At 28.6% G+C, this 24,209-nt stretch overlaps 1 protein-coding gene across 2 annotated transcripts in view; it reads left to right on the top strand.

Moving 5' to 3' along the window:
* The window catches only part of LOC113378429, a 295,400-nt gene that overhangs the window by 199,670 nt on the left and 71,521 nt on the right, over positions 1-24,209 (top strand). The window contains exon 7 of one of the 2 annotated variants that reach the window (XR_003367183.1): positions 22,889-23,315. The exons of the other annotated variant lie outside the window; for it this stretch is intronic. The gene's annotated coding sequence lies outside the window, so the exon portion shown is untranslated. Of the gene's footprint in view, positions 1-22,888; positions 23,316-24,209 lie in introns of those variants that run through there. 2 annotated transcript variants of the gene reach the window in all.

Genomic DNA, 24,209 nt, shown 5'->3' with positions numbered 1-24,209 from the left:
AATTGGAATTTGGAATTTTTATAGTTATATTTATAACATTTTTATATTTGTTTTTGTTACTACTTGAATTGTCTGCATGACGCGTAAGTTTAATAGTTAGATTTTGATAAATATGATCAATTAAATCATTTTCAGATTACTTTCATCACTGTTTCAAATTATTAGTTTCATTTCAAAAATTATACAATATTACAGTATTGACTTATAAAAAAGTAGCATTTTATTATGTTATCTTTTGAATAGACTGTGCAAATTAAAACATCTCAAAAAACAAAAGACAAAAGATGGATGGATTATGATGAGATAATTATGATGAAATGTGATGGATGCATTAGGCTTGCATCCAGTTTTCCCAAAAAAATAACAGCATGCATTTTTATCTTGGCCCTTCCAGTTACAATCGCAACTGCTAAAAGAAATATTTAAAATTGAAAATAATTAAAAATTACGTAAAAACTTTAGGACAGAAATGTCAACCAGACTTGTATGTTTGTAGTGACAGAATCTTTATAAAATTTAAAGATTATTAAATACTTTAATTTTTCAAAAAAATTCAAAGAAAGTGAATATATAATTGGAATTATTTGTGAAAATTTCAGAAAATGAGAGAAAATTAGATAGATAAATAATAAGAATGATAAATGAATATTTTTTTAATTGAAAGAAAGTGAATATATAATTGGAATTATTTGTGAAAATTTCAAAAATGAGAGAAAATTAGATAGATAAATAATAAGAATGATAAATGAATATATTTTGTAAAAAAAATTTCTTCTTGAGGGGGGCGCCCAAACAAATTTTGATATGGGGCCCCGCCAAGGGATGCTACGCCCCTGTTATATATATATATATATAAATATTTGTAAAGCTTTGCAACTCCATGTATAATATAGTCCGGTCTACGAGATCCAATATAGCATTGTTTCACCACAGATTGCAGAAATGATTTTTCAATAATGAAAATGATACATTGTCAATTGGATATTCTCACTTTTTTTTCTATTTATGGGAGATTGGGTACGGTTGTGCCTCTTATTTTGATCACTCAAAATTTTGTTAATTTACCAGCTGGAAAAAGTGTACTAAATGGTGATTTAAACGTTTGTCTAAGTGGAAATACTGAAGCACTGACCTTAAATAAGACGGATTGGTCGACGGTTGTGACAGGCATTAAAACAGAATGAAAGGCGATAGGTATAAACACCAAAATGGTTTATAACGACTTTTATTGTCATAAATATATGCACAACACAACATAATTATATAAACAAAGCTTATGTATATAATATTACAATATATAATAAAATATAATTCTTTAAACAAAGTTAACAAGGAATTTTAGTGATTTTTTTTTCTTGTATTAAATTTTCCTGTCATATTCTCTTTCATATTTTGTATTATTCAAGTGAGATTTTTCTTTAACTGTTTAATCTTTACCCAAAAAGGACAAGACTCACAATCACATGTCAGAACCGTACACTTTTGGAGGCACATCAACGTTATGATCGAGCGAAATTATCTACGCAAAAACTAATTGCTGGTGATTAACTATTTAAGTTCAAATTAAAGCGAAATAACAAATAAAGTGATCTATGATCAAAATGATCTCTGACATTATGTATTTTTTATATATTACCTAGAGTAACATCAGAGATAAGGATGTAAATAGTGGATTTATCTAAATATTGTCTATCTTTTGCTATTTGGAATGTATCATCATTTGCGTCCGATTTGAATGATTCAAAAAGCATTACATTTGTATTGATAGAACTAAATATTTTGGGAAAGCAGGGTACAGCGGCTTTGAAGATCTAATAAAAATGTAAAAAATCCGTTTGGCGGTCAAAAATGATCATTAGACATATGCACATCAAGGTATACATACGTTATACTGATGTTAATAATAAGAACAAATTTTGTTTACATTTCCATGGGTTTCGCGGCGCTTATACAGATGTTAACAATAAGTACAAATTTTGTTATAGATTTATAATATATAACCTTATATCGCTACGCGGCGCTCACGCGCTTATATATTCTGCCTCCATACAGAGTGCAGCGCGATCGCTTTGAAAAAGATTCAAAATAAAAAAAGAACTTTTAAATATTTTCAAGAATGTTAAAAACATACAATAATTTCATATTTTAAATTATCAGCAATTTGCTTTAAGGCACAGCTTCATGCACCACACTTGTTTAGTTTTTATATCAATATAATATTCCATATAAAAAAAACTTCAAGAACTTCAAATTAGATAAAATGGTTTATTTGAAATATATTCAAGAATAATTATATTGGCGGCTAAATTTATGATTTTGCAAATGCTATTGGAGAGTGTAATAGAGAATTTGTCCTTTTATACTTATTTTTCTTGAAATTTAGATTTTATAATAGTTTATATATTTTATGTAAACTTCTAAAACCTTCAAAAACATTATGCTACTAGAGAACGAATATAATAACGTAATTTATTAATATTTTGCAACACAAGTCTTTTTATATAAGCATACTGGTAAGACTCTAAGAAACTTTTATAAATGTTTGAAAAAATATTAAAAATGACTTTTTATTATTATAATTATATATAGGGCGCATTATATATCTAATATTGTTAATTTTGGTTTTTTATTATATTTTTTTATTAATGTAACTTTGAAGCAAGCTTTAAAACACCTCAAACTATGTAACAGTAAACACAAAACACCTAATCTAACCATATTAATCTTTGCGAAATGAAATTTTCGTTAATAAATATAAGTATAAAATTTATACTGAACAGTATTTAATATCAGCACAATAGTTACTTATAAAATTATTAATCATATCACCTTTAAAAAAATTAGTTGATATAAATTATATAAAATTAAAATTGAACATATAATTTAGATGTCGGACATTATAGATGATTATAACGCTTCATTATATTTGATTCAGATAAAGAATATAATATTTTAAAGTCGCATATAAATTTGCTAAGAATGATTTTTGTGCTGCACTATGTATGCATTATACTGACATTTTTAAAAAACATTTTTAATATATTTGAGAAAGTAAAATAATCTAAGTATACATACAAACTTATTTTTCTATGTGAAATAGAAACGAGAATATAATTAATAATTATGTCCTGAGAATGAATTGTTTAATAGACATACATTTCCGAATAAAATGGAGTTGACATTTTAATTAGTTATAGTAAACTTACATTGATATTACAAAGATTAGTTTATAATTATTAAATGTCTCAATTTTAAACAAAATATTTTTTTGTTATATAATGAGTATCATAACTTAATTATGTCCTCTGTCCTGAGAATGAATTGTTTAATAGACATACATTTCCGAATAAAATGCAGTTGACATTTTAATTAGTTATAGTAAACTTACATTGATATTACAAAGATTAGTTTATAAATATTAAATGTCTCAATTTTAAACAAAATATTTTTTTGTTATATAATGAGTATCATAACTTAATTTTGGCTACTTTATTTTCAATATATGATTTTCATTCAAAATGAAATATATTTAAATAATAAAACTATTAGGCAATTCGAACATACTAAACACATTCTCTATAAATTCATTTTCAATAGTCTTCATTTTATATAAGATGTTGAATTTTGTCAACACATAGACAGAATCTAAACAAAAGACACGTTTCTCGGCGTTTGCTCGCCCAAGTGTAAATTTGTTTGATTTCTTCAAGTTCTTATTGTTTGCAACTTTGTCTTCGAAAAATTTTATCTGTGTGAAACTTAATTAATTAACGTGGATTTTCGCATTTGCTAACAAAAGTTCTCCAACGGAATTAATTTCTATAGAACTTAATTTCAATCTATATCAATTTAACCGAGTTTTAGATTACTTACAAGCTAAATAAATAAATATATCTGTATTAAATGTAACAAAATAATTATGTTTAATTTCGCTAAACTGAAAAATGTAAAAAAATAATATTTGTTATAAAACACACGTAAAAATCGGCGTAAAAATCTTTTGGCTCTTGCGATATCGCGCGTTTTTGAAGCAATGATTCGGCACTAACCATGATCATTCGTTGTATAAATAAGTAGTGAATTGTTTTGCCTGTATAACGCGTTAGGTAAATAAAATGACAGTATGTGATGCTTTCATAGACTCGAATTGCAAAATGATGATAACAAACTTACCGAGTGGTATTTTTTCTGACGGCATAGTCGCCTGATTCATTGCTTTTGCCACGGGCAAAGCAACTGTCAATAGGACGCACAGCAATATCAACATTGACGTAACAAAATTGGCACGCTTTAGAGAGGAGTTGATCGTCAGAAAAACGCTTCTGCCGTTTAAAACGCGACTCCGCGCACGTGCCATTGGCGCGGCCGTCGCAGCAACGTTAAGGTGTTTGACACGAACGCGCGGCCGGTATGACGGTACGACTAAGACTGTTCCTTAGCGGCGTTTCGATCGCGACCGGTAAGCACAGCCTTCGCGGGCTCACTGAATCTGTCGGCTCTGGACCGATATGCGTTGTGTTCCTGCCTCGCCCGCGCGCCCTCGGCCGCCGCACAAACGTGCCGTGCCCGCAACCCCGACGCACGCTGCTCAACGTGACCTGCGCATCGACGACGAATAATTTTGTTTGACGCGAGACGTCTCGTATTTCCCGAATTGTTTGTTTATATTTTGTTACATATGTCAACGGCTTATTTTAATTGTGTCATTGCAGAAAACCGCGACGATCATTCAAATTCATTTCGATTGCTAGTCAAGTACGCTCATTTCAATGTAATCGATAGTTAAAATATGATGCCAACACGAGTGCCTGTCATATATGTGGGTTTGCAAACGATGGATTTATGTGATCATCTGAATGTATTCGGTGTTTATAACATCGTGTGAGTGAGATGAAATTTATGTAGACACAGATGTGCGCACGTATATAAAAGATAAACACATAATAGATAAAGTTAGCAGTTAGTTTCCTTTGGAAAAACTTAGAAAACAGTCAAATGAACCATGACCATGTATTCTCTTCAAATATAAGAAGATTTTATGTAACAAACTTTTATTTTGATATATTTTGTATTTGTTATTTCTATGGTTTTATTACGAAAATAATATGATGAAAACTATAATTACTTAAATTAATCTTATATTTTTATATATATAATCTTAATCTTTATATATATATATATATATATATATATATATATATATTAGGGTGGTCCTTAAAATGGTCATTTTCGAATTTCTTTGCTCCCAGGGGCTCAAATGGTTCCAAATAGATAAAAAACAATTCTCTGAAAGTTTTAGCTCTTAATATTAACGATTAGATAGAGCGCAATTCAATCAAAGTTTTGTATGGAAATAGCATGGAAAAATTTTCAAAAAGTTTAAAAATGTTTGTTAAATGTAATTTAGCAAACAAATGAATGAATAAAGCTCATTCATTTGTCGCTAAGTTATACCTAAAACATTTTTTTTAAATTTTCAAATTTTTTTCCATGGTCTTTCCATACAAACTTTGATTGAATTGCGCAATACAAACTTTGATTGAATTATATATATATATATATATATATATATATATATATATATATATATATGTATATTGAAATGAATAGAACAGCCAATGCGTCGAATGTAAAAAATTTATTTTAATTTTTAACTAGATTAACTAGATGTGTCTCATCATTCAGCTAAAAGAAATTTACATTTTAAAGAAAAAGTTAAAAAAAAAAATTATACATTGGAAAAATTAATTGAAAAAAAGACAAATTATACACATCAGACAGGAAAAAACACACTTTACTATAACATTTTACAACACAACAATCACATGATACTACTGTAGGAAAACAAAAATAATTTAAGAAAACACCGAAAAAGGTTAATTTTTTTAGCATTGTTTTAAATTGTCTAGGGTTTTTTGAATCATAAATATGCTGATTCATTCTCTTGTATGTATTGGAAACTTTCACCGATGTAACAACTGTCACAATCTAAAAAATTAATTTTATAAACGGAATCGGTGATTCTGTTAGACGGAGATTTTGATTTTAAAGTAGAAAACAGGGAACTGAGTGTGTTATCAAAAGTAAAAACTAAAAGAAAACCTTCAACAGAAAAAAGTTTTTTTGAAAAATAAGAAAAGCTACCCAAATAAGGTAAACAAATACTAAAAAAAGAAGAAGAAGAATTTGAATCAGCAGTAAAATATTTTTGAACAACGGATCTGACATTATTGTTATCAATATTGGTAATGTTTAAAAATTCTAACCTAATATTAATTATATATATATATATATATATATATATATATATATAATAAATATTTATATTTTCATGATGCAACGGGTTAACGCGCTATCTCGTGTGGGCAAAGTGGTGAGTTCAAGCCCCCGAGCCCCCGGCAACCTGATATCGTGCAGCAGCGATGTCTAGTAGCACTTGAAAATATGGATCAAAAATATGTTTCCAATTGTAAATAGCTCATTTGCAGGCAATGCGATGTGAAATGGCAATGGGACACTTCTCAGAATATTCTTCCCTGAATCGAGTTGAAGCCCACGAACCTGCCGTGAGCAGTAACAAAACAACATATTATTCATATATAGTAGAAGAGTGGAGTTATATTTATATATGAATATATCTATCTATATGTATATATATATATATATATATATATATATATATATATATATATATATATATATATATATATATATATAGAGAGAGAGAGAGAGAGAGAGAGAGAGAGGTTTTGTTTATTTTTGCGTTACTGTTGTTTGTTTACATTTATTTACATATGTCAACACATAATTTTTCCGATTTTCTCAACTTACAATGTAATGCAGTACTTGACATGCGCGTTTTCTCTTTAAATTGCAACCTGAGATGGTTCTGAAGATTCGCGATATTTCTTTCGAAGTAGACCTATAAAAGTACATACATGTGACACGTACCTATATGCAAAATATATATACATATATATATATATATATATATATATACACACACATATATATATATATATATATATATATATATATATATATATCTATATTGGTGCGTGTGCGAGCGTATACGTATGTCTTATGAGTTCTGTAAGTTACGTCTACGAAAAAGCTTCTCGAAATTTTTTGCATAATTTTCATTTAAATAAAACAGCGTTTGTAATTTCTTCTAGTTTAGCTATTATTATTTCTTTACTGAATATTTAATCATTCTCATTATATCGTAGTTCTAAGTTGTCTAAATATTAATCTATATGCATATTGCTCAATTGGTCAAAATTGATGTCGAATGGGAGCATGAAACTTTGCTCGATTACTCGGAGGTCCTTGGAGGACGTTAGACCCAACGGGTGTATTCTGTAACCCGAATAAGACCCATTACGGTATTAGTTGCATCAAATAGAGCATAGTTGCTTCCATTCATCGCTCGACAATTTCAATTCTTGCATTCGCTGCACTGTACAGACACTAAGAAATTAACGAGAATTCAGACATCTGATTTTGAATAAATGCACTAGATAATGAAAAATGTTCAAAACTAAGCAAAAATATTATTTAAATAATATACAGATTCGTCTAAAGATTTTTGCTTGTTGCATGGATATATAGTCAAAGTTGGGATCCTTCCACAAATAACAAAATAATTGAAAAATATGTTTGAACGTTTAGAAAAACTAAGATACTTATCAAAGTAAGTAATTTTAGGCAACGACGCTCTTTAAATGCAATCGATTGCCCTAACTGAGACCTTTTTTTAATATTAGAAGGTAACTTTAATGTTGTTTTTTAAAGAGCAAATTTTTACTTGCAAACATATTTCCATTTATATTTTTGAGTGTAAACCGATCTCATGAAACTTCTGAACCACGGGGAATTCCTAATAATAATTTTGTGATTTTGTGAAACAATATTTCAGTATTTTTTTTAATTTTAATGTGGTGTTTTTGGATAAGTTTTAATGTGACTTAAGTTGTCACACATAATATTTAAACTTATGTCGAGTATAATTTTTTCATAGGTTCTCGCTATAGATTCGAGCCACTTACAACACTTTCATTTTAATACTATTTTCTATGTATACTTGTCTATCGTATTCTATTCAATGGTTTTAATTTTATATACATTACGTATGAAAATTTATATATTTTATAAAGTGTTACTTTAACATATATTAATTTTTTAGTATTAGTAGGTAAATATATAACTAAACTATAATCCAAATATCCTAAGCTGAAATTCTATCTTTCATATTAACAAAATAGATTAATTTAAATTTTTTAGTTTTAAAAAATATTCTGGTAATATTATGTCTTGATATAATTAACTTGATATTGTGTCTTCGTCTTTAAATGATCCATTTAGTCCTCAATTGATACCATTTAGATATTCTAAATAATAAAGATTTTAATTGGTTTGCATAGTTTCTCATAGCACAATCTCTGGAAAATGAAACAGTTAAAGACGAAGAAAATATTGTGTAAGTCCACAGTATATTCCTTGAAGTCAAAATTTATATATTTAGAGATGTGAGTCATTATAGCTGTTGACTTTTACCAATTTGATCAAAACACTATTGATTTCATTATCACTTAGTTGACTTATTTGAAAGAGTAAAAAATTAACATAATTACCAAAACTATAGATTGAATTAAAAGAAATTTTAAGCTTAAAAGTTGGTCTTTTTTATAGTTTCAATTTTTGTGTAGTACTGCGAATTGGACATGGAAGATAAATTTGAATACCGAGGTTTATTTTTTATAAATAGAAGTGTAATTATTAGGAATATATTTCAAATGGTTAGTTGGTTATAGTAAAGGCTGAACGCATATTTTGGAGATAAGACTCTCTAAAATTGAATGCCGTATGCTAAATGTGAGTAAAATAGAAAAAATAGTAAGGTGATAATATTTTTTTATGTCAAGGCCAAAAAGAGGACTTATATTTATGCTACTTATAATTATGACAAATATTGCTTTTAGAAAAAATCGGGACAGCATGTGAAATTCTGGGACTGTCCTGACCAAACAGGGATTTATGGTCACCTTAGCAATAGATCGAAAGAAGACACTTTGAACTAACGTTAAATTTGAGTTTTAACTCTTTACGTAAAATAAACTAATTAAACTAAATTAAATATATTTATCTCAATTTAAATTTCATCACTTTAAATTCCTAAGAGTTCGGTGACGGCAAAAAAGTTGAGAATATTATTAACTTTCCGAATGGTGAGTTATATGAATTTTTGCATATCTTTACGATTCAAAAGGTTTCTGAATATTTTGGCATACCTCAAAAATGTATGTATGTTCGGATAAAATTTTTCGTCCACGATTTCGGGTTGGATCAACCAATTTCAATTATTCAAGAAACATTTGATTTCAACTGATGGGGAGGCAAGCTGATTAGTTTTTAGGAAAGACAGGTCCAGCCGTTTCAAAGATGCGGGGCAAAAAGTTGCAAAATTTTTAATTCAGTTTTTGAGATAACGGAGCGCCCGCTTTGAAAGATTCAAAAAAAAACATTTTACTTGAATAATTATCTCTTTAAAAATATTTAAAATAATTGTTATTAATCATTGATCAATATTTAATAAATTTTTGCTCGAATATTTAATTGTGATAAGGAAAAGTTCCAGCAATTTACCTTAAGACACGAAGCCATGCACCACTAGTTCATTTATAAAATAGCTGATAAATTGAGGTTGCAAATGTTAAATATTCGTGGGACATAAATATTGAAATGTTTGAAACAAAGTCTCCAAAATTTTCGCTAGCTATCCCATTAACCCGCACCCATGGTAGTCCTCCTCCGTCTTGTGCCTGTTGCAAACTATCGGCGGACTTCTTTTCTCTGCTTCGGGACTCTATTGTTTCACGAACAACTAAACTATTAAGAATATGGTTTTCACTAAATGATGTAGTTCAAACTTGGAACACTTAATGAATCATGAATAAAAACGCAACTGGCCAAAGGTTTTCATATTTTCATCTTGCTTTATTTTTGTGCTTTAGAAAAGTTTTGCTGCAAATATTTTTACAGGCGTAGATGGCAACAGTAATCAATGTTTGTCCATGATCTATTTATATAATTTTATATACATTTCGTGATTGAGTTCATTACAATTACATCCTCATTATTTTATTTTTTTTACTTTTTACTTTCCAATTTTATTTTAATATCACGACCTGCCAAACTTCCACACACACACACACACACACACACACACACACACATATATATATATATATATATATATATATATATATATATATATATTAGGGTGGTCCTTAATATAGACATTTTCGAATTCCTTTGCCCAAGGGCTCAAATGGTTCCAAATTGATAAAAAACAATTCTCTGAAAGTTTTAGCTCTTAATATTAACTTTTAGATAGTGCGTAATTCAATCAAACTTCGTATGGAAACAGCATGGAAAAAATCTGAAAATTAAAAAAAAAAAAAAAATCTTTTAGGTATAACTTAGCAACAAATGAATTAAAAGTGAATTCGACGCTCTGCACAATTTTTGAAAATTGTTTCATGCTATTTCAATACATCTAAAAAACAATATTAAGAGTAAATAGAATAATTTATAAATTTATAAATTTGTAAATAGAATAATTTACAAAAAATATCAAAATTTTATATAAAACAAAGCTACCAGTAAAAAATTATTTGAAAACATATAATATAAAAAATTGTTTTTTGGAAAGTAGCTTTTTACCCAAAAAATGTCGCACAAAACAAGTCATTACAAGCTTTTTAAAGATATAAGTAGTATTATAAAAATAAAGTTAGTATCTATTGCATTTTCAGTGATAATTGATACTCGTATTATGAACCATATAAGATCGTGCGCAGTATAAAATGACTGTTAGGATTTAATGAAAGTACTAGGATACGATTGGAGTTTTTTGTGAAAAAAAATAAATGCATTTCTTGCAATTTTATATGTAAGTTGGAATTATTGGAATTATATATATATATATATATATATATATATATATATATATATATGAAGGAAAACCTCTCGCTTTATATATATATATATATATATATATATATACATGTATATATATATATATATATATATATACATATATGTATAATACTATTAATTTTAATAGAAAATTTATTGAAATCATTAAATACAATAAAATAAACTTTTTTAATTAAACCTCATAGTTTATTCTTTTGGCAATCTAATCCTTCTAAATTGTCTGTGTCGTCGATACAAGCTATGTCTTCAAAGGGAAAATATCTTGTTTTTTCCTGCTCATGAGCAGCCTCAATATGTTTGGATTTAGATTCCAAATTTGTAAATCTCCTCCGGCAATAAATGCATGCAATTATTTTTGATTTGCATTCATGCAACTGGTGCCACTGCATACGGCTGACAAGGCCCGTCTCAAAATTGCACTTATGGCATTTAAATGGATACTCTCCCTCAGCCTTTTTTTGTTCGATAAACCTCAGAAAATTTAAGTAATCATCTTCATAGTTCACGGTTATGGAATCGAGATCTTTATTCTTGGCGCTGTATAGTGCAGTTTTACTCATCTTGAAAAATGACTCTCTGTCAAATTAGAATAATACATGATTATCTATTACATGATTATCTATTATACATGAATTATAAATATCATTAGTATTCAAATTGCATAGTTTGTAATGTGCATATAAGATAATATTACAACAATATGTACACGAACTCATTTCTGCCAACGTACAAATATATAACAATAACCACTAACTTCACACTAGCTTTTTTAAAGCAACTGATTACCGTTACATTCCAAATATATATTACCTAACCTTATCTATAATATAAAAATGCATCGCAAAATGTGTTGGTAAGCGCATAACTCAACAACGCCTGGACCAATTTGGCCAATTCTTTTTTTTTAATGTTCGTTGAAGTCCAAGGATGGTTCTTACGGCGAGAAAAAATCGGATAATTGCCGGGAAAACCCTAAAAACAGCCCTTTTCTTTTTCACATACAAACGTTAGTATTTTCATATTTTTGCCATCAGATACGGATTTAATGGAGTGTTTAGGGTCTTAATTTCTTTACTGTGCTGCAATTCGTATGCAATTTTGATATTATGTTTATCTTACTCTCAAGTTCAAAAGTGAAAATAATTTGGACTCCTTTGCGTGGGGGTGACATCCCTCTCAGTGGTGTAATTTCATTTTTTTTCAAAATAACGTCGGATATCGTCTGTCAGGTCATCTAAAAATATATATATATATATATATATAAATATATATATATATATATATATAGAGAGAGAGAGAGAGAGAGAGAGAGAGAGATTGATGAAGAAAAAAGACAAAAGACCGGGCATATTGAAAAGCGAAGTTGTTCGAGCAGAAGAAAGAAAGCAAAAGAAGATGACGACATACCGGAAAACCTGCTGAAAAGGCTAGAAAACAATGAATTAAGGAAACTGACCAAACTGTTATATCAAAGATAACAAATGGGCGAATGGCCAAAGGACTTGGATGTCACGATGATAGCTCTTCAAAAAAAGCCTAAAGCGAACAAGTGCAGCGACCACAGGATGATCAGTTTGACTTCGCACACAGAAAACGTACTAGCCAAAATCCTCACTAGACAACTCAAAAATATGATGACAGCGCATGAGCGAAGACCAGTTTGGTTTCAGCAAAAGAAACCAGGGGCGCTATTGAAATAATTGGTATAACGAAGACATATGCTTCTGTTTTGTAGATTGGCAGAAAGCTTTTAATAGAGTGAACTGAAATATGCTTATGGGAATATAAAATCTATTAAGGTCGCTTATAGAGACCGTAGGCTGATCCAGAATTTGTATATGGAATAGAAAGTAAAGGTTCGAGTGAGCCAGGGAGATACAATCAGCGTTGAAATAGGTAGAGGAGTCTGGCAAGGATGCTGCAAGTCACTGATCCTATTCAACCTGTAAGGAGAATGGCTCGTCAACTAGGCATTTGAAGTCATTGGAGATTTTTCGATCGAAGAAGATAATTCATCACAGTAAAGTACGCTGATGATCGAGTGGTGAAGAGGAGCTACAAAGCATATAAGCAGAAACGTCGAAGTGGGTAGAAGATACGGAATGGAGATCAACATCGACAAGTCGAAAGTGATGGGAAGTACAAAAGGGATGATCCGCAAAAAATAACGGTAGGAAATCAAGAATTTGAACGTGGATCATTTCAAATACTTGGGAAGCATAATCACCAGAGACGGATACTGCACGAGAGAGATCAGGACCAAGGATAGCTGCCAAGACGCAAAGACGGCATTTACGAAGAAGAGAACGCTACTGGCGAGCAAACTGAGTCTGAATTTTTGGAAAAGACTAATATCTAGAGCATTGCTCTGTACGGATCAAAGACATCGACTCTATCAAAGGTCGACAAGAACTGCCATGAGGGTTTTGAAATGTGGTGCTGGAGGCAAATAGAGAAGATAAAGTGTATATACAGGATAACAATAACGTACTGAGATTAGTGGGCAAAGAAGGGACTCTACTGAGCAATATCCTGAAAAGAAACGGAACCTGAATTTGACCCGTTCTGCAAAACAAGCGCCTACTAAACGACGTAGTCGATAATGAAATATAACTGGAAGTACTGGGAAGAAAAAGAGTGCAGATGAATGATGACTTATGCGAGAAGAGAAAATACAGGGAACTTAAGTCTAAGGCACAGAACCAGGAAGCATGGAAGCAAAAGTTTGGAAAGGAATATACTTAAAAATGTGTAATAAAAGGAGGGGCGGGAGTCACACCATAGACCTGCCTCCGAGCAGGCTACCATTTATTATTATATATTATATTATATTATATTATATTATATTATATATATATATATATATATATATATATATATACAGGGCCGGTCCTACCTTGCATGCAATGCATGCGAAAAATGCGGGCGCCAAAACGAGCTTCGGAAATAAAATTTATAATATATATTGTTTTTTCAATATAAAATCAAGATTACTTAATAGATTATAATAATCTATCTAACTAGTTGAAACGGAACTTGTTAAAAAATAGATACTAATTAAAACAGATAAAAATGGAAAATGTGATGTCAGTGCTTAGAAAATGGCTTATTTATTCCGAGAAATTGAATTGTAACTTTTGTTTTTATAGCAAAAGTTTCGAATCTGATGAATTTTGAATTTTGAAGCCATGTAAATGAAGAAAATATAAAAAATGGAAGCAAAATTTACTTAGAAATATAGAGCTTTTATTATACATAGTGGTATTAATACTCTAAATTTGATTATTAACTATGCAGAGATAATACAGATACAAATGTAATCAGTTTTTTTTCGATATAGTTTAAAAAATATGTAATTTTTTGCATTTTTTACTAATTTTGGACAATACTTTTAAAATACGTTAAAGACTTAACTTTAAAACAACCTTACGATATCAATAATAAATTTATGATGCAATTTTGGATATAGTAAGTAATGAAAAAATAAATTAAAATAACATTTTAAAAAATATTTGATAATTCGATAATTCGAATCGCCTCGATTTTCTAAATAAATTTACAATCAATGTATTTTATACGCTTTTAGATTATATCTAATTTTTGTGTACTAAATTCAGAATAATTAAAAATTATTTTTGAAAAAATATGTAAATATTTATATAATTTCAATGATATACTGTTAAAACAGTTCAAATTTTTAGGGGGGGGGTAACGCTAGAAAAAATGTTGCATGCAGTCGCTAAGAACCCCAGGACCGGCCCTGTATATATATATATATATATATATATATATATATATATAAGAAATTGGTCGGTAAATTGAATAATGCAAAGAAAACACAACACAGATATAATGAAATTACAAATTTTCATACTGTTTTCAAATAAAAAAATTGTAATAAAATTTGTAATAAAGAAAACTATATATATATATATATATATATATATATATATAATAAAGAAAACTTTATAATAATTATATAAATATAATAATATTCAAACAATTTCTTTTTTTTCGAAAAAACTATTCTATTTGCAAGAATAAAGTGAAATCTATATTTATAATTTCTTTCATAATTTCACCTTTATCTTGATAATTATACTAAATATATATTATTATTTTACAATTACTTACTCTAATTATAATTGAATCAAATAAAGCACAATAATCACTGGACACACAAACACTACAAACAGCGCGCACTAAATAAAAAAAAGAGTAATATGATTTCGGCAAAGAGGTCCAAGTCGAACTATGAATCGCACGCGAGATGCATCTACCAATAACACATATAGCGGTGTGGTGGTGGTAAATTTTGGGCGGAAAATAATAGAACTTTGCCAGTGGTTGTCAAAAATTAAGAATTACAATTGTAATAAATTTGTAACTAGTGGGGCACATGGCATCGTGCCTTAAGGCAAATTACTGGAACTTCCCGTACCAAAAATTATTTTTTTAAGAACGATTAACATTTTTGAAAAAATTTTACTTCAAAAAAATTAAATTTTTGAGAAAAATTTTTCATTATTTTAACATATTTTGGAAATTCTGAATTTTTTTTCAAAGCAATCGTACTGCTTTAACTGCATAGATACGAAATGTCAAAGCGCAAAATGTCTAACGGATGAACATTGGGACGGAACCCAAAGGAATGTAAACAACATTTATACTTATTGTTAAAATCTCTATAAAATATCTGATAATTTGATGTGCATATGTCAGTGCAATGATCATTTTTGACCGCCAAATGGCATTTTTTTTTACTTTTTTCATTAGATCTCTGAAACCGCTAGATCTGCCTTCATGAAAATTTGATCAACATATTTGTCAATACAAGTAAAATGTTTTTTGAATGATTAAAATCTGACGCTCCGTTCTCTTAGAAACTGAATTACCGTATTTGGCATTTTTTGCCCCATATCTTTGGAACGGCTAGACCTGCCTCCGCCAAAAACTAATCAGCACGTCTTCTTATCAATAAGAATCGAATGTTTTTTGAATTATTCAAATAGGTTGATCGGTGTTCCCGAAATCGTCGACGAAAATTTGTATCCGCACACACACACATACACGCACACACATACACACATACACACACATACATCATTTTTTCTAAGGCATGCCAAAATATTCAGAATCCTTTGAAACGTAAAGATATATAAAATTTTTCTTTTTCGATTTTTTGGCGATTACTAAAACTTGCCCTACGGGAAGTTAATGAAGCTTTTTTTTATGTTGTCCAATAATTAATTGTAAATTGTTTATTATACTGAATATTCTAATCATCCATATTATTCATATCCAAATCGATATTATGAATTGCTTACTTTTTTTTTTAGAATTTCTAAATTATAATATTGAAACCCTTTTAGTTACACATGTTAGTGAATCATTCTACATATAAAATAAATTTTGATTTTAATTTTAATAAACAAACGACGATTACTGGGGCCTATTGCCTTATTTTTACAACAAAACTCGCGTCTACATTGTGGAGTTTAGGGATTTAGCCAATGTCAAGAGCAAGTTGGTAATCCGAGAGAAAATTAGTGTCTTTTTGTGCTTGTTGTTATGTGATTTTTCTGTTCGTTAGTGTTTTGTATTTGTTTTTATTAGGAATCGCTCTCAAATAGACAGCTCATAGACAATATAAATAGAACAGCTTCAGATTCGGCTATAGTAGGTATATAAATTCTAAGTAGTAGTAATTGACAGATTTAAATAATCAGACTGCATTTTAGGAAGAGACAAGTTGTAAAAATTTCTATAGGAATAAATAGTGGGAGCTTCTTTAAAGAATAAAAAATATTTAGAAACCTCTTGGCTAATCAGAATTGGATTACCACTTTAGAGACGGTTCTGTATATATTTCGAAGAAATTAAATTGCTTAAGAATATCAAATTTTGCATGATTATTTCATTTCTGCAGGATTATTGGTTATTACAATATAATGTTTACTAATTTATTTGTAGTATTTTGTATATTACTAATAATAAATTGAAGTAATGTAAAAATTATTCCAGTAAATTATTTAAACTGTCAGTGTCATGTAAGTGTGTAGTTCCGGCAGTGTGTTGATTTATTTTTTGGATTTCATTATATATCTATTATAATATATTATTTGGTATATTTTTGTTATTATTGTGTTCCTACAGAAAAATACGATTGTATTGCAAAGTTTAGGTTCTATAATTAAAATTTATTATTTTTAACTTCCCGTAGAGTAATTGTTCAAAAATCGAAATTGAAAATTCATGTATTTCTTCACGTTTTGAAGGTTTCTGAACAGTTTGGAATACCTCAGAAAAAAATGTGTGTGTATGTATGGATGCAATTTCTCGTCCACGTTTTCGGGCGCACGGATCAAACTTTTTGGTTCAAAAAACATTCGATTCCTATTGATAGGGAGATGTGCTGATTAGTGTTTGGCAAAGTCAGGTCCAGCCATTTTGGAGATATGGAGCACAGTGTGCTGAAAATAGAAATCGATTTTTTGAAAGATTGGAGCATCCGATTTGAATGATCTAAAAACATTCAATTCGCAATGATCGGGAGAAGTGGTGATTAATTTTGGGCAAAGGCCGTTTCGGAGATACCGAGCAAAATGTGCAAAAAATGTCAGTCTTTGAGAGAACAAACCATCCGATTCAAATGATTCAAAAAACATTCTGTTTGTGCTGATGAGACGAATGCTTTTGGTGATTTTTTTTTAATTAAATTGTTTGAATATCGAAAATAATTTGGATTTTAATTTTAATTCTAGTTAAAAAATAATAACCACTATTCTGCTACTCTTCGTTATTTGGAATATTTGGAACCATTTATACTATTCGGCCGAATACCGAATACTTGAATACCTCATGTGATAGAGAAATAAATAGTAAAATCATTAAAAAAGCGATCCTTTACATATATGTAAATGTATTTCCAATTATTTATTTCATAAACATTTAAACTCAATATTATTTCTTTTATATTAGGAATACTAATCATAATAAAATAAATAAAAAATATCAAAAATACTGTTTGTATATTTTGCGATAAAAGGCCAATAATAGGTCTTTATGTGAATAAGCTTAGATTGAATATAATGAATGACTTTATTGCATTGATGCAAGATATGCGTGTAACCATTGAATGATTTATATTAAATAATATAAACATGTAACAATCAAGTATCTTGTCAATATTCAGAAAAAAGTTCTTCGCGTGTTTATTTATAATCGATAAAGTCGATAAAATTAAATTATTATATATACAATAACGAAATTATTCCTTCATATCATATTATGTAAACAAAACACTTCCGAAGACAGATTCATCGCGAGCTCTTTATCGCATGAAAGATAAATCACGAATGCGTAGTCCTATAATCAATTTTAATTAATTTTTAAAATTCAACTATTGTTCGAATGACTATAATATCTTAGGGTAATTGTTTTTAGACTATCAACTTTATCGCCCGGTCGAATTTTAATAATAATTCTCTCACATTCAAATTATTACTCATTTTGACGATTAGATATAATTAACAATATTTGAATTTTTGACGTAAGTAACTTGAGCCTATAAAGGGGAATTGAAATTGTTTTATGCCTCGAAGATTTTAAACTCTTCTCTCTTTGTTATAGAAACTTATAATTTAATTCTTATAGTTTCTACAACTAGTCTCTCCTAAATGCAGTATGATTAGTCTAATCTGTCAATACACTACTTACAAATTATGTAGGTACTATAGCTGAATCTGAAGCTGTTTTATTCATATTGTTCATAAGCTATTTATTTGAGAGCAATTCAAATGGAAACTTTATAAACAAATATAAAACACTAATTTGTCTATATTCAGAGCAAAGGTTTGCCGTGTCGAAACGTATAAATAAATGGATAATTATTTATTGTTTTCGACGACTTCCTGCAAATTAACATTTCAAGAATGTGTCGAACAAAAAAATCTAAATGTATATATATATATATATATATATATATGTAAATGTATACATATATATATATATTCTCTGAATATATATATATATACATATATATATATATATATATATATATATATATATTCATACAAAGCTTCGTTCCTTTGCAATTAGGAGAAAAGTGCAAGGATACATTCATTCGTGATCAAATATAATTGTTGAGAGTTCATGGTTCAAAGAATCATCCTAAAATATTACAGTTATATTATAGTATAGAAAAATACATAGTTAAATTTTAAGAATTAGTTAAATTTTATTATAATATGCCTAGCTTTTAGAGCGTACAGATACATGTTTGTGCACAATAATTAATTATTTATATTATAGTTTTGTTAGATATATATCAACTGGAAATCGCATTGACTAGTTTTTAGTGCGAGCAAAAACTATATATTCGTATTAAACGGTTAAAAATTTTATTTGAATACCTGTTTGAACCAAGTACATTACATGTTACATGTATTGTAGAGTGTATGTAACTTGCCTTGAGGCAAAATGTCACTTATAATCGTGTTATTAATTTAATAATGTATTTAATTTAAATAGTTAGCATTTAATTCAATTTTTTTACATGCTCTTAAATAATTATAAACCTAAATATTGTTCAGCTTTAATTTCATTTTTATACAATTAACTGTTTCATATATACAATATATGTACGGTGAACATTTTTGATGGTAATAAGGTGACCGTGTGTCCCGGGTGTTTCTAAGAGCTGTATTTGTCCCGGATTTAGATTTTCTGTCCCGGATTGTCCCGGGTTTTCGATAAGTATAATCTTAAATTAAATCTTTGCAATTATGTACTTGCTAATAAAATTACAACTACCCATCAAATATTTGAAAATAATATATATATATATATATATATATATATATATATATATATATATGTATATATATATATATATATATATATATATATATATATATTAGTCCAGTCATTTTAGTAAGTTTATCTCGGAATTTGAGATATCTAGCTGTAATTCTGTAAATACTTGTATATTGACACCCTAAAAGTTGTCTCAAAACCTACATATATAGTAGGGTGTGCGCAACTATTAATTTTAAAGGTCAAAGGTCACAAACATTGGGGTTTTTTGCTTTTTTTGTAAATATCTCATTTGCTATGGGTTTTTTGCTATTTGTGTTGATTATCCATATTGTAGAATACAAAATTCTCTACAAATTTAGTTTGAAAAAAATTTTCATACGGTGAACCGTTTTCGAAATAGAGGGCGGAGGGCGCGCGGTCACAGCATCACTTCAGGTCAACCGGTGCCTCCGGTCAAAAACGCGCCATATATAGTTGATGAACTATCAAAAGATCAATGATTTATGATTATTTGTCAATTTTTATTAACTATTATGATTTATTTTATATTAATTAATATTGTTAATGAAAATATAGGAATTATATTCGAATTTAAACCTAATTAATATTAATAGCTTCTTACATGATAAAAAAAACAAATAAATTATGAATTTATCTTTTTATTAAAAAATAACATTCAATACATTTATTTATTTTTTAAGCCAAAAAATGGAATGAAATGTGCAAAATCTACAATTTATAATTTTAATCACCTTCTTCCTCTTCATCGTCGTCTTCCGGCTGCTGGTAAATTTCAAACTGGTCTTCATTATCGTCTTCAACGACATTTGTTTCAAGTTCTTCCATGATTTCGGTGTCAAAAGTTCCATCTTCGTTAATGTCGCTCTGATATGGTAGAGCATTGAACCAAGCTTTCCCATTACATTGGCCACATTCTAAAGAGCATTTTTTTGGAGCCTATCATGACAAGTTTACAACCTGCTCCAGAACATTTGCTAAATACAATTTTCTGCAACAGCAAGAATGGTTGTTGTTTGCGATGCGGATGCAAGAAAGCGGGATTGCAATGCTCTTTAGCTTGTGGCCAATGTAATGGGCAAGCTTGTTTCAATGCTCTACCATATCAGAGCGACATTAACCCCTTAACGCAGTTTTTTTGAAAAAAACCCGGCTAGCGCTCGAATTTACACGAGCGTTCAAGTTAAGGGGTTAAAGAAGATGGAACTTCTGACACTGAAATCATGGAATGTTTAAAATTGTACATATTTAATTTGCAGTTTTCTAAGAAATACAACTTCAAATGGATTTATTCGGCATCTCGTTAATGTAAACGTTCTCAAGTGTTTTGTGCCATACGATCGTCACTGAGTAATGTATGAACGATAAAATATATAGTAATTATAATTATCTATTTAAAAATATTTAAAACAATTGTTGTTAATTATTCGTAAATATTTATTGATTATTAATTTTTTTCCTCGAATTTTTAATTCTGGTATGGAAAGTTCCAGCAATTTGATTTAAGGCACGATGTCATGCACCACTACTTACAATGCTGTTTGATTATTTTGATTAATTTAATTTGACAAACACAGGCAAATTGTGTTTACCGCTCAAAATTTACCACCACCACATCGCTCTATGTTAGTGGTGGGTACACCACATGTGTGATTCATAGTTCTTCTTTGACCACTTTGCCGAAATTATCGCTCTTATTTTGGTTTAGTGCGCGCTGCGTGTCGTGTTTGTGACTTTGGTGATTATTGTGCTTTATTTGACTTCATTATAATAATGGTAAGTGATTGTAAAGTAATAATTCATATTTAATATATAAAATAATACATCCATCGAGATAAACGTGAAATTATGAATTAAACTATGAATATAGATACTACTCCTTTATTTTTATTTACTCGCAATTACGAAATATGAACATCATAAGCATGTAATTTTAATTCAATAGTTTTGAAGATAAAATCAGCATCTAAACAAGTAATTTTGTCATAAAGTCGATTATAAACAGCTTAAGCATGCCGAACGGTCTTTGATGGATATAAAACCATCTAGGGAAGAAAATAAGAAAGAAGTTATAAATATAAAAAGGAATCTGTATGTTGCTGACATATCAGATTAATAGTACAAAAATGTACAAATTGATTAATAGTAAAAGCTGACAAATTTTTCATTTGTTCTTATATATAATTTATTTCAAAACTTTAAGCGAGTTTTTCTCGAAACACGATTTTTCAACGCGGCACGCAAAAGAATTAAAGCATTTTAAATTTTTTTTATTCTAATTTTTTACAGTATATTTAAAATGACATTTTTAAGTGTACACCCTAGCAGATTTTTTTTATGTTAATTTGTTCATCAATTATTAACAAACAACTATCCGTTTTTTCCTTTGAAATATAACGATTTTGAATAAAGTGCTCGCCAAACAAACAAAAATCGATATTTTTAAAATCCGCTATGATGGGCACTTCAAAATGTTATTTTAAATATACTATATGAAATTCGAATGAAAACAAATTAAATTGTTGTAGTTATTTTGCGTTTGACGCGGCTCGCCGAAATGGCTGTGGTATCGCCGTTTTTAATTTTTTTTTACAACTATACTTTATTTTGTTACTTTAAAGTACAATAAATAACTATCTTTAATATTATGATTTAATTACCTTTTTCCGACCGAAAAGAAATGACATATTCAAATATATACGTTTTTAGGGCTGCTACAGTGGTGTTACCCCGTAATTAGAATTGAAATGAAATTTTGTAACAGCAAATTTTGTTAATGAGCATATTTTAATAATGGTGCTAAGTTGTTTAAATTATTAAAAAAATATATGAGAACTATTATACATTCAAATTGCAGTTGATCTGAAAAATCTCTACATATATATTATAAGCTTGCAATGTTAGGATTTGATTCTATCGTTTATAATTATCGTAATGTCGGCTAGAAATACATTTATTCGCAGTTATTTTTTAAAATATGTAAAATATTTGAAGCAGTAAACTGTTTAGATAAAAGTGCTCTATTTTATATTGAACAAATTCATTACAGATTTCGGATGGAAAAACTGATGGTCAGTTATCCGAAGGTTCTGATCATCAACAGAAGACATATGACGTCCAAAATGAAAATGATTATATTGAGGAACTTAATAGCGCATGTGAAGAAATTCTTACAAGTATAGAATATGAAGACGAGCAAGAGATAAAACTTTACAGATGTCGTATTAAGTCATGTACATTTAGTACAACAGATAATGAATCTCTAAAATTTCATATCAAATATTTTTGTCCGTTCAAAGAATATTCTTGTATTTATTGTACCAAGAAATTCAAATCATTTAAGGATTTGTCAATGCATAAATATAAGGCTCACATGATGGAAATCGTTCCTGAAGATTCATGGCCCGACATCAATTAATGACGATTGCATTTTTGTAAGATTTTTAAAAAGTATGTAAGCTTTTTGTAAATCAAAATTATACAGCGAATTTACCTCATTTTTCTATTTTGTTATCATAATAAATAATAAATATTACTATATGGTTTTTTTATTTATTATTATTAACTATTATTTTTTAATTTAAATAATTAATTATTATTTATTAACCCTCATTTAATTTTGTGCGTTATAAATATAATACACCTATATTTACTCACGCACACCAATTAATAAAATAATCAGAAAATTATCCTAACAAAAATTAATTTGGTATCATAATTATTAGAATGTGAATTACAAAAACAACTAAAGAAGTGCGTAAAAATGATTTGAATAAAAAAATAAATAGTTGTTGCCAAATAACATTCATGCTGAAAATAGAGTTGCAATGAATTATTTGATTTCCAATTTGACTATCATTTATCTTTATTCATTGACTAACTTGAAGCGCATTATCGAATAAATAGCACTAAACCTTACCAACCTGGTCATGTTCAAACTATATAACAATTTTTAGAATATACTAATACTATTTTCTTCAAATTTTAATTTTAGTTATTTTTTATTTTCCAAAAAAATATTATGTAGCCTAATTACCGCGGTCAGTCAATTTATACAGTATGGATTTATACAAAATATACCAAATGAACCAGACAAAGTTGGAATAAAGTTCTGGATGGTCTGTGTAGTCAATAGTAAATATGTAACTAGTGGTGTATGGCATTATGCCTCAAGGCAAATTGCTGGAACTTCCCGTAGCGTAAGGAAATATTCAGGGAATATTAAATGTTTTCAAAAGGATTATTATAAATAATGTTACATTGTCTAATATTTATTTACAAACTGAATTTGATTTATTCTATAAACTGAATTACAAAGTTAAAACTAATTATCTAAAGTATGTAAGTGATTGAACCAAACAGCCATAAAA

This window comes from Ctenocephalides felis, unplaced genomic scaffold (genome assembly GCF_003426905.1).
Source record: "Ctenocephalides felis isolate EL2017-DRISC unplaced genomic scaffold, ASM342690v1 CF-g0.4_SCAFFOLD_01886, whole genome shotgun sequence".
In the NCBI taxonomy this organism is placed as follows: domain Eukaryota; kingdom Metazoa; phylum Arthropoda; class Insecta; order Siphonaptera; family Pulicidae; genus Ctenocephalides; species Ctenocephalides felis.
The sequence above is the reverse complement of the archived record's forward strand: the minus strand, read 5'-3'. Positions and strand labels throughout refer to the sequence as shown.